Source organism: Neophocaena asiaeorientalis, unplaced genomic scaffold, assembly GCF_003031525.2.
Source record: "Neophocaena asiaeorientalis asiaeorientalis breed wild unplaced genomic scaffold, Neophocaena_asiaeorientalis_V1.1 scaffold280, whole genome shotgun sequence".
NCBI classification, from domain to species: domain Eukaryota; kingdom Metazoa; phylum Chordata; class Mammalia; order Artiodactyla; family Phocoenidae; genus Neophocaena; species Neophocaena asiaeorientalis.
This window is the reverse complement of record NW_020185321.1, coordinates 3452675-3468387: the sequence shown is the minus strand read 5'-3', so window position 1 is coordinate 3468387 and position 15713 is coordinate 3452675.

Genomic DNA, 15713 nt, shown 5'->3' with positions numbered 1-15713 from the left:
CAAAATTTTCCCAACGTAGGATTAGTGTTGATGTCACTGGTGCAGACTGTGGTTACGGAGAAATGAATTTACACGATCAATTCCCTTGTGCTGTCCTCCAGGTGAACAGATTGAGAGACGTGAACTCAAAAAAAATGGATGGCAAACCAGCCTTATTTATCTAAGACGATTCACAGGAGGATCTGAAAGCGTATTACAACTGGGAAGCAGCGCGCTGGGTGGAGGCAGACAGGTTTGATTGCTTCCTTTTTAGCAATTCTTATCGTCTAAAAACTGGAGTCTTTGAAAGAGGAAAGGTTTCTTCATCACCCAGGCCATGGCACCACCTCTCCGCATAAGACGGTTTCGAGGAATCAGTAAAGAGGTGATAAAACATTTGCGAAAAAAACAAAGATATAAAAATTAAGAGGGCTGCAACTAAACGTGAACACTGAATACCACAGAAGCAGACTTGGTAGAATGACACAATATCATCAAAACCAGTACGTTTCTTTCACTTTGGCCCTTAGTGTTCTGAGTTGAAATTTCTTTGATCAAGATTTTAGCACTATTAAAACTAGATTCGATTTTGTTGCTCACAAAATTATAATTTTACCCTCACCATGTCCTAATCACTTTAAAAATTGTATAGAAAAAAAACAACAACCATATAGAGATGTTCCTTTATCCCCTGGTTTGCTAACCACTCTGCCAAGCAGCTCCAGCGTTCTCTGTGTCTGTCTGGGCAGGCCTTCTTCCACACTCAGCGGATTAGTCAATGGCAAGGAGACTAGAGTATTTATTTCCTCTTCAGCTGGTAGCTGATAATTCTGTCTTCTCAGTTTACAAATATTTATTTGGTGCCAACTATGTGCTAAGCTGTGGGGAATCAGCAACAAACAAGACAAGCAGTCCCTGTCCACATGGAGCTTACACTTAGAGGCAGGGAGACAGACATTCAGTAACCGCACAATTTTCTAATTACCATTTTCACAGCTATTACAAGAAGGAAGTCCAAGATGCTGCGAGAGATTATAAGAAGGGAATCAAACCTGGTCTGTGGGTTATGGAAACACTGTAAGATGAGCAGGAGTTGCCTAGGTGGCGCAGATGAAGTGGATGTGCCTTCAAGTTAGAGGGACTGTCTTATCTAAAGGTCTTGAGATGGGAGAAACACCTTTCTTTGGCTGAAGCACAGTGCCCTGGAGGAGACTGATGAGATGGACAGGGACTTGTGGCCTGAGAAGGGTTCTGATTCTTACCCTAAGAGAGATGGGAATCCTCTGAAACAGTTGCTCTCACCATAAGGAAATGAAGAGAGCCTGGTGGAGCTGTCTCTAGTTTGAGGAGATCCACCATGTTGTGTCTTGCAAGTCACAGGGACGCAAGTCACTATAATCAAAGAAAAATTTCCTGCCTGGATCTCTGCCTCACTGATACCTGATACGTAGTCTGCAAATCCAAAGAATTTGTAAAGAAGTAGTACATTAAAATCCCCTCCAAAGGACTTGAGAAGTAGGATCTCCTGCTAATTGAATAGGCTAGTTACCCGAGAGCTACTACAGTTAACTACTTAGTTACCTAACAGATATGGACTCTAGTGTCAGGCTGTTCTGTTCACAGCTTCACCTCTTACTGGTGTGTGACCTCAGGCAAATTACTTAACCTCTTTGTCTTCTGCAAATGGGGAGAACAGTGTCTATCCAATAGAATTGTTGTGAGGATTAAGGAGTTGATAAAGGGGCTCTAGAACACTGCCCTACTGATACATGGTAGGAGCTCAAAAGTATTAGCTGTTATTACCATGATGCTCATACATGAATTATAAACAAATTATATCCATAGAATTGTAATAGACTAAAATACACTTCAAAGTCGTGCTGTGCTTAATATTGCTTTGATGATTCAGGCACTGAAATATTCACAATATTGAAGGGGATGTTGACTCATTAGGGTATCTCAAAAGGCGTTTTTAGAATAATTCCCTTAGTTACCACATCTTATCATTTCACTTCTTTCCGCAGAGTGGAGAAAAAGTTTAGTAATTTGAAATCTCTTACTGTTTGAAAGCCAGATCAATAGACATTTACTATGCATACTTAAGTATTTATCTTAAATGTGTCTTAAGTACTTAGGATAATACTTAAGTATCATAAATGTGTATTTGGAAAATTTCTGAAAAATTAATATACCAAATTTACCACCTTTGACAGATCTGGACTATAGCTATATAGCATTTTGAGAATTGAGATAATGTCTGTCACAGGTTTGAGTCTCAGTAGATATGTTTTCTGGTATATTAGCAATAACAGGACAGTGATTGGCCATCATTCTGCATTGGTTAGGGCTGTTTTGATAGGAAGTAACTGAAAACCATCCCCGAGTAGGCTTAGCATAAAGAAGGATTTGGTCAAAGATTTTAGGGCATTATTCTTTCTTCACATGGCCACTAACAACCTCAGTGTTCACAGCTTTGGTCACTAAAGAAAGGCCCACTCACCTTTTAAGTTCCTGTTACAAAAGTCCTAGGCAAGGACTCTGGGGTTGGTGCAGCTGGATCAAGTGCTCTTCCCTGGAATGATCAAATGGCCAGGACCAGGTCACGATGTACTAACATGGCAGCTGTGGATGGGGTGGCAGAGGCACTTTCCAGAGGAAAAGGGAGTGCTGAGCAGACGAATCCATCAATATCCACTTCAAACACCAGCTCACACCGTGGTCACTCTGACAGAGCCTTAATCGCTCTGGTTGTCTGATCTGTCCTTTCCTGTATCGTGATTCTCCATCCTTGAGGGCAAAATTTAAACCTCCAATTTTACCTTTGGAAGCACTATTTAGAATCATAACAGCTAAGATGCTAAACAGTTGTCTTAGGACATCCCCAAATTTCATAAGCAGGTCCTATGCGTGAAAGAGAAAAATCTGACATAGTTTAAACTTGAACGGGTGGCAAATAGGGTGAATGTCCATTATAAAGCACTTTTCCACGTGTCGGATTTCATTATTTTGTGAGTTAAGACATGTCACTTGTACACACAAGGATCAGTGTGTACTGTGATGTGTACCTTGTGAGCACATGAAGCTAGGTACAGACTGTCTGCACACATGAGGAGAGCTGCATGCATCTGTGCTCATAAGAGTGGCGTGACATCTGTACATATCAGGAGAGGTAATCCGTAACATGTTGTGGGCCTAGGAGGGTCTTATTCTTATATCGTCACCCCACTGAATAAGCAATGATTACCTGTTACATATTGATTGTAATGCAAGTTATTGCAGTGCCTATGAAGCACAAAACTGAAGATAAACAGAGGGTTTTTTGGTGTGTCTATTTGTGACGTATGTGATACCAGTCTCCATCATAGTGGTGTGATGGGTTTTGGAGACAGAACAAGGTGATGCTGGCTAGCATTTACCTAGCTAAACCTCTGTTCCCCATCTGTAGAGAGGGTTAACAGTAAATTCCTCAGAATTGTTATGAGGATCAAGTAAACTGACATGAAAAGAAGTTAACATAGTGCCTGGCACATAGCAGGTACAAAATAATCTGTCTATCCAAAAAGAATTTGCTACCTAGGACTCTGTTCTAGGTTTCTAATAACATTCTCCAGTAATAGCAACCGGGCTTCTTGGAGAAATGACTGATTCTAGGATTGACGCAGGAAATACACAAGATGAACCTGGAGCATCTTGCAATGCCAGAAAGTAATGAACACTCAAAAAGTAAGACAATGAGGGTATGTGTCTTAGCTCAGGCTGCCATAACAAAGCATCATAGACTGGGTGGCTTAAACAACAGAGATTTCCTTCTCACGGTTCTGGAGGCTGGCAAGTCCAAGATCAAAGTGCCAACAAGGTAGATTTTATTTCAAGGCTGCTTCTCTTGGTATGTAGGCGGCCACCATCTCACTGTGTGCTCACGTGATCTTTGTGTGGGTGCTGGGAGAGAGAGAGACATGCTTTCCAGTGTCTCTTCTTATAAAGGCACTAATCCCATTATAAGAGGGTCCTCATGAGCTCATCTAACCCTAATTACTGCCCAAATGCCCATCTCTAAATACCAATATATTTGGGATTAGGGGGTCAACATATGAATGTGGCAGGAGAAGGGTAAGACACAAACATTCAGTCCAAAATAGTGTGTCAAAGGGGAACAGGAAGCAAATGGAAGAGCCCCTAATGGCCAGAGAGTCCTAATACCAATTTGAGTGGAAAACAACTAATGTAGTATTGAATTATAACCCAGAGTATAAAAGAAATACCCAAGAGTCCATGTTGAGGTAAATAAATAAATGTTGGAGAAGAGATGAGTCTCCCATGCAGAAGAATTCCAAATAATTTATGTAGATGCTCTGCCCTCAGATGGGGGAGAATAATTCTTCACTCCTTATGTATGGGCTGCACACAGTGACTTCCTTCTGAAGAGCAGAGCATGAAAGGGAAAAATAAAGAGAAACTTTATAGTGGAGAAACCTGACAAACACTACCTCAGCCAGGTGAGCAAGGTCACCATCAATTAGATGTAAGCCATGTTGCTATAATGAGATGAAAATGGCACTTGACCTCCCAAGAACTCACGGTAGTCTAACTATGAGAAAAACACCACACAAATTCCAATAGAAGGGCATTCTACAAAGTATTATCTGACCAGCACACCTCAAAACTGTCAAGGTCATCGAAAACAAAGTCAGAGGAAGTCTGGAGAATCCTAAGGGGACGTGACAACCAAATGTAATGTGGTATCCTGGGTGGGATCCTAGAACAGAAAAAGGACATTGGGTAAAAACTAAGGAAATACAAATAAAGTAGGGACTTTATTTGATATTGTATCAAATTTATCAGTCCCCCTTCTAGAGTCCCCTCAGCCTTGGCCAGCACGTCTCCTAGTCTAAGAAACTTACCTGTTGGGGTAACCTTCACCTTCATTTCCATGACCTTTTAAGGCTTTGGCCGCTGCTCTTGTCCATTTACCATCAAGACTGGCAGGGGATCAGTCACACAAAGGAAACACTGGACAAATAAATCAGAAACGAATGATATTGGTTACCTATGAGGGGTGGATGGGACTGAGATAGAAAGAATGGGAGAGTAGGAAGCGGGTAGGAGGGATGAGGGAGCGAGTGATACCTCTGTGAATATAGCTTTTTGTATATCTCTGACCCTGAGAACTGTGGTGAGGTTTCACAAACCCCAGAAACAAATAGTTAACACTAACCAGGATGTGGGAGGAACCCAAAATGAAATGTTGTACAAACAGTAACCAATAACCTAACTGTACTACAAATGAACAACACAACCACACTGTGGCGAAGGGACTTCCTTGGTTGTCCAGTGGTTAAGACTCCATGCTCCCAATGCAGGGGGCCCGGGTTTGATCCCTGGTCAGGGAACTAGATCCCATGTGCATACTTCAACTAAGACCCCACATGCCGCAACTAAAGATCCCACACGCGGCAACGAAGATCCCGTGTGCGGCAACAAAGACCGGCGCAGCCAAATAAATAAATTAATATTAAAAAAGAAAGAAAGAAAGGACCTAACCTGAGTAGCTTCAGAACACAGTACTTTGATTGGATAGGCAAAATACAAAAAGAACTGTACACTGATGCTATGCACTAGTTACTAAGTTTTTGAAAGGGGTGTTGGTTAGCAATTCCGAAACTATTTTATGTATATGTTAGGACTGATCGATTAAGTTAATACATTTGGACAATGAGAACAGGTTTCTCACTTTGGAGAAAGGAGTTACAAATAAAAAAAGAGCAAGACTAGAATGAACCCTGTGGTGTTGGAATCAGAGGCTATCAGAATGAATTCATGATTTGCAGTATATTCATAGATTGATAGATATATAAATAAATACAGATGTGTGTGTAGGTGTGTGTGTGTGAGGATATGTATGTTCTCTCTATGTGTTCTCTAGATTTTGTTCTCTAAAAGCAATGACACCCCAGTAGCAATGATCCTACCTAGAGACCAAATCATGGTTTCTAAATATCTTTCTTTAATGAGAAGGACTAGGGCTCATTGGAGAAGTGGTTGATTCCAGAGTTGGGCAGGGAAAAGACAAGAAGAATCTGGCATACCTTGCGGTTCCTTAGGTCCATGAGCCATGACCGCTGAGCCTGTGCTTTCGGAGACTGTGCTACACAATGGGAGAGGCCACAACAGTGAGAGGCCCGCGTACCGCAAAAAAAAGAAAAAAAAGCTAAAAAAAAAAAAAAAAAAAAAAAATGGTAGGAGTATATCAAAAGAACATATGTGTTAATTTGAAGAAGTTCCCAATGACCAAATCTGGTACAATTTGGTTAACAAAATAAATAATAATAATAGATTATAATTCACAGAATAAAATAAATATCTATTACTTTATACTGATATAAATAATTAAACAGATAAATGGCAGAAAAGAAACAGCTCTTCCTTACCACAAAGCCCAATTAATAAATGTAGAAAGAATGGCTGAAACAGCAAGTCACCATTAGATAAGCACAGCAGTATAATTGTTGCAGGCACGAATCATCAATTAATGTTAAAACCAATGGGTGAAAGTATAATGAGAAACAAAATATCTGTATATTCTCAAAGTATCTTCTCACAAGATAGTTACTAATTACAATGGGAAAAATAACTTCCATAAACCTGGAAGATACTACCAGAAACCTGGAAGATTACCACCAAGTAATCAAAGTTAACATCAGCAGGACTAAGACACATTGACCTCATGAACCCCTGTTATGAGGCACTGAGAAAGGCATTCCTGTGAAAATGCATAAATAACCTCAATCCAATCATGAGAGAATTTCAGATACAAATTGAAGGACTTTCTATGAAACAACTGACCAGTACTCTTCAAAAATGTCAAGGTCGTGGAAGACAAAGAAAAGCCGAGAAATTGTCCCAGGTTGGAGGAGACTCAGGAGACACGACAACCAAAGGCAACACAGGATGCTGCATTGGGTTCTGGACCAGCAAAAGGACATTAGTGGGATAACTAGGGAAAATCTGATTGAGCCTATAGATTTGGTAATAGTATGTATTGTGTCAATGTTGATTTCCTAATTTTGACCAGTGTTCTATGGTCAGACCAGCATTTTTGCTGGGGTGTTGGGAGTGGAAGCAGCCATTGTATAAAGAGACAGGCACCCCTCCCTCTGCCTGTGTTCTAGGCAGATACCAACGGTTATCATGGCCAGAGAGGAGCCAAAGGCCAGCAGGAGTTAAGGCTCCCCAAGTACACAGGACAGTAAGAAAAATTTCCCTGATTAGCACTCAAGCCCTGCCCCAAGGCTATCACAGAGGTTAGCAAGTTGCTCCCTTACAGGATAGAAACCTGCCACATGGAGTTTACATAAAATTGACTTCCAAATCAAAAAAGACAAAGAAAACAATTCATAGAGTTGAGCACGTAAATACTTGAAACTTTTGGATATAAAAATACACCATAAATAAAATTAGTAACCAATGAGAAACTGGAGAAATATTTGGAACATATAATAAATTTCCTTATCATACAAGTAACTCTTAAAAATCAATAATCAATATACAGGAATATTACTCAGCCATAAAAAGGAACGAAATTGGGTCATTTGTAGAGACATGGACAGACCGAGTGAATGTCATTCAGAGTGAAGTAAGTCAGAAAGAAAAAAACAAATATCGTATATTAACGCATATATGTGGAATCTAGAAAAATGGTACAGATGAGCTGGTTTGCAAGGCAGAAACAGAGACACAGATGTAGAGAACTAATGTATGGACACCAAGGGGGAGAGCGGGGAGGCAGGGTGGTGGTGGTGGGATGAATTAGGAGATTGGGATGGACATATATACACTAATATGTATAAAATAGATAACTAATAAAGAACCTGCTGTATAAAAAATAAATTAAATTAAATTTTAAAAAATCAATAATCAAAAGATGAACACCACAATATAAAAAAGGGCAAGGGACATGGACAAGCATTTCACAAAAAACACTAATGGACTGAGACTTGAAAAATAAATTACCTTATTATCATCAAACAAATGCAATTAAATCAATAAGATAGCAAATTTTGTCTTTGATTATAAATCACCAAAAAGAATGTTAATAAATGATGTTAGCGAGAAGGTAAGGAAATTGGCACTTCACATATGGTCAGTGGGAAAGTAGTTTGGTAAAACCTTTCTGGAAGGCCACTTGGCAACTTGCAGTAAAAACCCGAGAAGTGTGTGGTGTACCCTTTGACATGGCCATTCCAATTCAGTCATTTATTCTAAGAAGATCATCATACATGCATGCAAAAATACAAGGAAGTATATTACATAATGTTTACAATAGCAGAGAAAGAGAGATTTCATCTAAATGTCCATTCAGATGAGCCCCAACGAGTGGTGACCCATTTCTCAAAATCAACAAGAAGGAATGAAGGTGATGTTTGGAAGAAAAGATATGCCTAACATAGGTAATTGCCTTAAAGTAACAGGATTATATCTGGGATTATTATTGGATTTTTTTTGGTCACCTTTCTTTCTTTTCTCTTCTTACCCCTTGAGGAACTAAATGCCTATTTGCATGGATTGCACTGTAATTTGACCATTAGGGCAGAGAACTCTATCCATCCCACCTGATCTCAGGTGTTGATTAAAAATGTACTCCTCTGGGCTGTCTGGTATTTGAACAAAACCAAGAATAATGACTTGTGTTCTTTCTTTCAAAAAGATATACACACAGCTTTGGAATATATATATAAAATATATATATTCTAAATGAATGTTCATTCATTAATGTATTCATGACTCTCAAGATTTTTATACTTCTAAGTTTAAAAATTGACTTACAAAGATCAGTCTTATTGGATCCATTCTTCTGTATAAATTAGACTGATACCAAATCTTACATAAGTGTTTCTTATTTTTAATGAGGATTTATACAGTGAAATACATATTAAAATGTATACATTTTAATGATGAGTTTTTTATTAGAAAAAGTGTGAATAACTTTATAGTAGTAACAAAAGCTTATATTTAATAAAGCTCTTTTTATTTCTATAAAGCATATATTTGCATATGTTGTCTAGAATTTGAATGTTGTAGGTTCAGAAACTTGTGAAAAAACAGAATTTGAATGTTGTAGGTTCAGAAACTTGTGAAAAAACAGAATTATAAATACTGTAGAAAATCATAAAAAATCACTGATGTATGGAGGCAACACAAACGTCCATAAGTGGATGAATGGACAAACAAAAAGTGGTATATACATACAATGGAATACTAGACAGCCTCAAAACGGAAGGAAATACTCTAACATGCTACATGCATGAAACTTTTTTTAATTAAAAAAATTTTTTGTACAATTTTTAAAGGTTACTTTCCACTTACAGTTACTACAAAATATTGGCTATATCCTCTGTGTTGTACAGTACATCCTTGAGCCTATCTTACATCCAAAAGTTTGTACCTCCTATTCTCCCACCCCTACATTGCCCCTCCCACCTCCCCACTGGTAACCACTAGTTTGTTCTCTGTATCTGTGAGTCTGCTTCTGTTTTGTTATATTCACTAGTTTTTTATATTTTTTAGATCGTGGATTTATCTCTGGGCTTTCTATCCTATTCCATTGATCTATTTTTTTGTTTTTGTGCCAGTACCATACTGTCTTGATTACTGTAGATTTGTAGTATAGTCTGAAATCAGGGAACCTGATTTCTCCAGCTACATTTTTCTTTCCCAAGATTGCTTTGGCTATTCAGGGTCTTTTGTGTTTCCATACAAGGTGTGAAATTTTTCTTTTCCTTCTGCTAACTTTAGGGATTTTTTTGTTCTTCTTTCTCTAATTGCTTTAGGTATAAGTTTAGATGGTTTATTTGAGTTGTTTATTGTTTCTTGAGGTAGGCTTGCTTTGCTATAAACTTCCCTCTTAGAACTGCTTTTGCTGCAACCCATAGGTTTTGGGTCATCGTGTTTTCATTGTCATTTGTTTCTAGATATTTGTTGATATCCTCTTTGATTTCTTCAGTGATCTTTTGGTTATTAAGTAGTGTGTTTTTAGCCTCCATGTGTTTGTATTTTTTACAGATTTTTTTCGTGTAATTAATATCTAGTCTCATAGCATTGTTGTCAGAAAATATACTTGATACAATTTCAATTTTCTTAAATTTACCAAGGCTTGATTTATGACCCAAGAAATGATCTATCCTGGAGAATGTTACATGGGCACTTTAGAAGAAAGTGTATTCTGTTGTTTTTGGATGGAATGTCCTATAAATATCAATTAAGTCCGTCTTGTTGAATGTATCATTTATAGCTTGTGTTTCCTTATTTATTTTCACTTTAGATGATCTGTCCATTGGTGAAAGTGGGGTGTTATTAAAGTCCCCTACTATGATTGTGTTACTGTCGATTTCCCCTTTTATGGCTGTTAGCATTTGCCTCACGTATTGAGGCAATGCTCCTATGTTGGGTGCGTAAATATTTACAATTGTTATATCTTCTTCTTGGATTGATCCCTTGATCATTATGTTGTGTTCTTCTTTGTCTCTTGTAATAGTCTTTATTTTAAAGTCTATTTTGTCTGATATGAGCATTGCTACTCCAGCTTTCTTTTAATTTCCATTTGCATGGAATATCCTTTTCCATCCCCTCACTTTCAGTCTGTATGTGTCCCTAGGTCTGAAGTGGGTGCCTTGCACACAGCATATATACGGGTCTTGTTTTTGTATCCATTCAGCCATTCTATGTCTTTTGTTTGGAGCATTTAATCCATTTACATTTAAGATAATTATCGATATGTATGTTCCCAATGCTTCCTGGTGGAGAGGACTGGTGCCTGTGTTCTGGTGGATGAGGCTGGATCTTGTCTTTCTGGTGGACAGGGCCACAACCATTGGAGTGTTTTGCGGTGTCTGTGACCTTATTATGATTTTAGGCAGCATCTGTGCTAATGGGTGGGGTTGTGTTCCTGTCTTGCTAGTTGTTTGGCATAGGGTGTCAGCACTGTAGCTTGCTGGTCATTGAGTGGAGCTGAGCCTTAGCATTGAGATGAAGATCTCTGGGAGAGCTTTCGCTGTTTGATATTACGTGGAGCTGGCAGGTCTCTGGTGGACCAATGTCCTGAACTCAGCTCTCCCACCTTAGAGGCACAGGCCTGACACCCGGCAGGAGCACCAAGACCCTGTCAGCCACACGGCTCAGAATAAAAGGGAGAAAAAAAAAAGAAAGAAAGAAAAATAAATAAAACAAAATAAAGTTATTAAAGTAAAAAAAATTATTAAAAATTTAAAAAGTAATAATAAAAGGAAAAGAAAGAAGAGAGCAACCAAACCAAAAAAACAAATTCATCAATGATAACAAGCACTAAAATCTATACTAAAAAAAGAAACAATAAAACAATGGACAGACAACCCCAGGACAAATTGTAAAAGCAAAGCTATACAGACAAAATCATGCAAAGAGGCATACACATACACACTCACAAAAAGAGAAAAAGGAAAAAAATATATATATCGTTGCTCCCAAAGTCCACCACCTCAATTTTGGGATGAGTCGTTGTGTATTCATGTATTCCACAGATGCAGGTACATCAAGTTGTTTGTGGAGATTTAATCTGCTGCTCCTAAGGCTGCGGGAGAGATTTCCCTTTCTCTTCTTTGTTCTCGCAGGTCCTGGGCTTCGACTTTGGATTTGACTCCATCTCTGTGTGTAGGTCGCCTGAGGGCATCTTCCCCCCCACACCACCCCCCCCCAGACAGGTGCTTGTGGTGGCAGAGGCCGGCATGACATTGCAACAGCCTGAGGCGCACCGTGTGTTCTCCTGGGCAAGTTGTCCCTGGTAGTGGGGGCTGCACAGGCTCCCGGGAGGGGAGGTGTGGATAGTGACCTGTGCTTGCACACAGGCTTCTTGGTGGCTGCAGCAGCAGCCTTAGCATTTCATGCCTGTCTCTGGTGTCCGCGCTGATAGCCGTGGCTTGCACCCATCTCTGGAGCTCGTTTAGGTGGTGGTCTGAATCCCTTCTCCTCGCGCACTCTGAAACAATGGTCTCTTGCCTCGTAGGCAGTTCCAGACTTTTTCCCAGACTCCCTCCCAGCTAGCTGTGGTGCAGTAGCCCCCTTCAGGCTGTGTTCACGCAGCCAAACCCAGTCCTCTCCCTGGGATCTGACCTCCGAAGCCCAAGCCTCAGCTCCCGGCCCCCACCCATCCCAGCCGGCGGGTGAGCAGACAAGCCTCTTGGGCTGGTGAGTGCTGGTCAGCACCGATCTTCTATGTGGAATCTCTCTGCTTTGCCGTCTGCAACTCTGTTGCTGCGCTCTCCTCCATGGCTCTGAAGCTCCCGCCGCCAACCGTCCCCTGTCTCCGCCAGTGAAGGCGTTTCCTAGTGTGTGGAAACTTTTCCTCCTTCACAGCTCCCTCCCAGAGGCACAGGTCCTGTCCCTATTCTTTTGTCTCTGTTTTTTCTTTTTTCTTCTGCCCTACCCAGGTACTTGGGGAGTTTCTTGCCTTTGGGGAGGTCTGAGGTCTTCTACCAGCATTCAGTAGGTGTTCTGTAGGAGTTGTTCCACATGTAGATGTATTTCTGATATATTTGTGGGGAGGAAGGTGATCTCCATGACTTACTCTTCCACCATCTTGAAGCTCCCAAACCTTCTGCCTATTTTTAAGTTGGGTTTTTTGTTTTTGATGTTGAGTTGTATGAGCTGTTTCTGTTTATATATACTGGATGTTAATCCCTTATCAGTCATATCATTTGCAAATATTTTCTCTCATTCAGTAGGTTTCTTTTCATTCTGTCAGTGGTTTCCTTTGCTGTGCAAAAACTTTTAAGTTTAATTAGATCTCATTTGTTTATTTTTGCTTTTATTTCCTTTACTTTAGGAGACAGATCCAAAAAAGCATTGCTTCAATTTATGTCAGAGTGTTCTGCCTAAGTTTTCCTCTAGGGGTTTTATAGTATCTGGTCTTACATTTAGGTCTTTAAGCCATTTTGAGTTTATTTTTGTGTATGTTGTTAGAATATGTTCTAATTTCATTCTTTTACCTGTAGCTTTTCAGTTTTCCCAGCACCACTTATTGAAGAGACTGTCATTTCTCCATTATATAATCTTGCCTCTTTTGTTGTAGATTAATTGACCATAAGTGTGTGGGTTTATTTCTGGGCTTTCTATCCTGTTCCATTGATCAATGTGTTTTTGTGCCAGCACCATACTGTTTTGCTTACTGTAGGTTTGTAGCATAGTCTGAGGTCAGGGAGCATGATTCCTCCATCTCTGGTCTTCTTTCTAAAGATTGTTTTGGCTATTTGGGATCTTTTGTGTTTCCATACAAATTTTAAAATTACTTGTTCTAGTTCTGTGAAAAATGCCATTGGTGTTTTGATAGGGATTGCATTCAGTCTATAGATTGCCTTGGGTTGTATGGTCATTTTAACAATATTGATTCTTCCAATCCAAGAACATGTTATATCTTTCCATCTGTTTGTGTCATCTTCAATTTCTTTCATCAGTGCCTTATAGTTTTCAGAGTACACGTCTTTTGCCTCTTTAAATAAGTTTATTCCTAGATATTTTATTCTTTTTGATGTGATGGTGAATGGAATTGTTTCCTTAATTTCTTTCTGCTATTTCATTGTTAGTGTATACAAATGCAACAGATTTCTGTATGTTAATTTTGTATCCTGCAACTTTACCAAATTCATTGATGATCTCTAGTAGTTTTCTGGTGGCATCTTTAGGAATTTCTATGTATAGTATCATGACATCTGCAAACAGTGACAGTTTTACTTCTTCCTTTGCAATTTGGATTCCTTTTATTTCTTTTTCTTCTCTGATTGCTGTGGCTAGGACTTCCAAAACCATGTTGAATAAAAGTGGTGAGAGTGGGCATCCTTGTCTTGTTGCTGCTCTTGAGGTAATGTTTTCAGCTTTTCACCATTGAGTATGATGTTAGCTATGGGTTTGTCATATATGGCCTTTATTATGTTGAGGTATGTTTCCTCTATGCCCACTTTCTGGAGAGTTTTTTTTTAATCATAAATGGATGTTGAATTTTATCAAGTTTTATCTGCATCTATTGATATGATCATATGTTTTTTATTCTTCAATTTGTTAATGTGGTGTATCACACTGATTGATTTGCAGATATTGAAAAAGTCTTGCATCCTGGGATAAATGCCACTTGATCATGGTATATGAACCTTTTAATGTATTTTGGATTTGGTTTGCTAGTATTTTGTTGAGGATTTTTGCATCTATGTTCATCAGTGATATTGGCCTATAATTTTCTTTTTTTGTGATATCTTTGTCTCATTTTGGTATCAGGGTGATGATGGCCTCATAGAATGAGTTCATAAGTGTTCCCTCCTCATACATGTATAAACCCTGAAGACATTAGGCTAAGTGAAAATAGCCAGTCACAAAAGGACAAATACTATACAATCCAATTATATGAGGTATCTAAAGTAGCCAAATTTGTAGATATGGGAAGTAGAAGGGTGGTTACCAGGAGCTGAGGGTAAGAGGCAAAGAGGAACTGTTGTTTGATGGGTATAGAGTTCCAGTTCTGCAAGAGAAAACATTCCAGAGATCTGTTTCACAACAATATAAATATACTTAACACTACCGAACTGTACACTTAAAAATGGTTAAGAGGGTACATTTTATGATATGTGTTTTTTTACCATAATATAAACAAACAAACAGCCATCTTTACTTTAAAAAAAAAAACAGATGATGCTGAACTCTCAAGCTAATAGAGGAGCTATTTATTCATTCATTTCAATATCTATAGTCCATCTGCTATGTGCTAGGCACTTTACCTAATGTTGGGGCTAGATGATGATTAAGAAATGATCCCTGCTCTCAAGAGCTTTCAGCCTAGTTGGAGACAGAGAAAAATAAACAGTGTGATATGGACTCCACATAATAGGGATAAGTACCAGGTGCTAGGGAAACACCAAGAAGGGGCGCTTCCTCTGGTCTGGGAGTGGTGGTCAGAAAAGCCTTCCCATCTTCATGCTGGAGTAATGAAGGTAAGTATGCATTAGCCACACAAAGGTTCAGAAGGAAAGACCAGGTGAAGCCACAGTGAGGAAGTCAGGGACAGTGAGAGACATGGTGTGACCAGAGTTTAGGGCTGGAGAGGGCTGAGGAGACTGAAAATGGAGGCCTCCTCAAACAGTTTGGATCTTTTCTTGAGATCAATAAGAAGTCATGAAAGCTTTTTAAGGAGGGGAATCATGTGTTCAAATTGGCCTCTTAAAAGGATTATTCTGGCTGCTACAGTGAGAAACAGATTGAAGGAGACCAAGACCAGAGGCAGAAATGTGAGCAAAGATTAAACAATAAGGAAGTGACAGGTGACCTTTGAGTAGAATGAGGAATGAGTGGGAGGAGAAGAAATGATGAGTTTACACAACTTGTTCTAGAAATGAGGTTTTGAACAAGAGGAGATAGTACGACAGCTGCAAGGAAATCTGGAGTGAAAGAGAGAGAGAGAGAGAGAGAGAGAGAGTGTGTGTGTGTGTGTGTGTGTGTGTGTGTTAGGGTGAGAGGGATAGGCATGTTTAAACACAGGGCAGAAAGGAGCTATTCCCTAAGGGGATGGGAGGGGATGGGACCAGATCTCACTTAACAGAGCTTGGGAGGAAGAGGGCAGGACTCTCTCTCTCCATTTTAATACCCCATATTATGGTTTGTTTTTATTTTGTAACAAAGAAGGGAAGTACATCCTGGAGGAGTAAATGGAGGAGGGATGGTTT